At 31.0% G+C, this 2,528-nt stretch overlaps 3 non-coding genes across 3 annotated transcripts; all 3 read left to right on the forward strand.

Annotated features, from left to right (window-relative positions):
* The first annotated feature begins 290 nt into the window (after positions 1-290).
* TRNAM-CAU lies at positions 291-362 on the forward strand. Its single transcript has one exon. It is a non-coding gene; the product is annotated as a tRNA-Met (tRNA).
* Positions 363-1,483: 1,121 nt separating this feature from the next.
* On the forward strand, positions 1,484-1,555 carry TRNAM-CAU. Its single transcript has one exon. It is a non-coding gene; the product is annotated as a tRNA-Met (tRNA).
* A 768-nt stretch (positions 1,556-2,323) lies between these two features.
* On the forward strand, positions 2,324-2,395 carry TRNAM-CAU. The gene has a single exon. It is a non-coding gene; the product is annotated as a tRNA-Met (tRNA).
* The last annotated feature ends 133 nt before the right edge of the window (positions 2,396-2,528 follow it).

Genomic DNA, 2,528 nt, shown 5'->3' on the forward strand with positions numbered 1-2,528 from the left:
CGGAAATTATATAAAATGACCCAAATTGTATACTTTTCCCGTATTATATATTATATAGTTAGTAGTTACGTATAGTACCTATGTATACCTATCTACATACTATAATACTACATCAATATATCATATAATAAACATATGAGATGAACAAATATGTGTCTATGTCAGTATGTAACTGCATATGATTTAATCTGTGCATTTAGATGTGTTTATTTATCGACTATTTATCAGTTTGTATAACATATCTACATGTCCAAAGTATGTACCAGGTACCTAATCTCCACTAGGCCACTAGCAGAGTGGCGCAGTGGAAGCGTGCTGGGCCCATAACCCAGAGGTCCGTGGATCGAAACCACGCTCTGCTAAACATTATTTTTATAGATAAGACGTGAGTAAGGAAGTACTACAAATTTTTGTTGAAAATACACAAATGAAATGTGTTTTTTTTTTCTTTCTGACATTCTCATTATTTTAATTGTTACAAATCTTTTAAATTTTCAGTAAGACGTAATAGATATAATAATATACCAAGGTATGTTAATTATATATTATTAGGATTTAGGGTAGAAAATTTAGGCTACATAGGTCATACGTACTAGTTGCGTCCCAAAAATAACTAAGAAAACGGTCTAATCCGATTTGCGACACGAATTGTTTTGCTTTATATCGGGGTAGTCAGTAGCGGTCCATCATCCGATTAATATTTATTTATTTTTTTATTTTAATTAATATAATATAGGGACTATTGGACTAGTATCCTATTACATAAATTATGTTGTGTTACAAAATATAATTTACAGTACCTATTATATATGGACAACAAAAGTAAGTATAATAGCTTTTAACTTGATTAAAACATAACAAATTATGTAAATAAATAAATTTGGTAAACAATATAGCGTTGTGCGTGTGCGTAAAACACCGACAATCGTGAACTTCGTAAGGCTATACCATAAAAACTAATGATTCTCGGCAATTAATTTTTGCACCATGGTTCTTAACTGGTTGTAATACATAGGTTTCCGAAAAAAAAATTGAAAAATTCGCGTGGGGGTTAAATTTGATTTATACCGTTAAATTTAACAAATATTTTGTTTGAAAAATAATTTCAAACCAACTCCCCCTCCCCCGCCCCATCCAAAATCCCTGAGCAAGCCTCTGATCTTTTGTATAACAAAAATAAAATATTTGAAGCATTGTTTTTGAAAGCCTGAACTCACTTTCATTAGCGTGAGCTAGTTATATGAAGGTTTCCGCGATGGGAATTTCAAGTATAAGGTATATCTAATATAAAATTCGGAATTCCTATGAATATAACATAGGTATTACAAAGAAGCAACATTTTAAGAATTCCATTTATATAAATTTTTTTTATTTTTTGAGGTAAGTAGAATTTATTTACGAATTTAAGATTATAACTAATAAAACACATCCCCTAAAAGAGCTTTTTAGAATAAATGTGGTTATTTCTACCTTTTAATTACATAGCAGAGTGGCGCAGTGGAAGCGTGCTGGGCCCATAACCCAGAGGTCCGTGGATCGAAACCACGCTCTGCTAAACATTTTTGTTTTGAATAAGTAAATGTACCTACTACAAAAACTAAAATTTTGTGGAAAATACACAAATGTAATATGATTTTAATTTTTGTTACCGGCATTATTATTATTTTTAATTTATTTATTATAAATCATTTACATTTTCACTAAGACGCACAATATCTATAGATATAGAATTATCAGTGCACTGAGCCAGATCAGTGCTACGTAGCCAGATAATTTATTTAAGGGGGCACTTAATTTTTTTCTCTAGTGTTTCTAGAACTAAAATACTTATCATCTGTTACTTTATGTTTATAACACTATTGTCCATAAAATAAATTCCGGGTGGGGTGGTGAGTATTTCCCCACAGTGCCCCCTACCTGGATGCGGCACTGATAAAGATTATGTGCCATATCTAGCGTCCTAGTAACAATAAGTGATAAGTCACCTAGGTATGTAATATTAGGTAATTAACAATTAAATATTATTAGGGTGGAAAATTATTAGACTTCTAACTGTATTGCGTATTTGGAGTTCAATATTCCCTTTTTCTTCGATTACTACACATTTTAAGTACATTTTATAACATCAACGTCCCTGAATCAATAATCTGCTTATATAAAATTCGTAATATTACAAACAAGCAAAATTGAAGAATTCCATTTTATTCAATTTTTTATTTTTGAGATTTTTTTTACGAAATTAAGATTTAACTTCAAAAAAATTACACCCCCAAATAGGGGCTTTTTAAAATAAATATGGTTATTTCTGCCTCATTTGCTCCATAGCAGAGTGGCGCAGTGGAAGCGTGCTGGGCCCATAACCCAGAGGTCCGTGGATCGAAACCACGCTCTGCTAAAGATATTTTTTGCTTTTTTTTTTCAATTTTTTTCCTACTTCAATGGTATTTTTATTTATAATTCTTAAATTATAAGGTTCGGAAGTATAAATGGGTGAAGTTGTGCGTTTTGTGCGTTATACTATATTTTGC

The sequence above is a fragment of the Acyrthosiphon pisum genome, chromosome A1 (assembly GCF_005508785.2).
Source record: "Acyrthosiphon pisum isolate AL4f chromosome A1, pea_aphid_22Mar2018_4r6ur, whole genome shotgun sequence".
Taxonomy (NCBI): Eukaryota; Metazoa; Arthropoda; class Insecta; order Hemiptera; family Aphididae; genus Acyrthosiphon; species Acyrthosiphon pisum.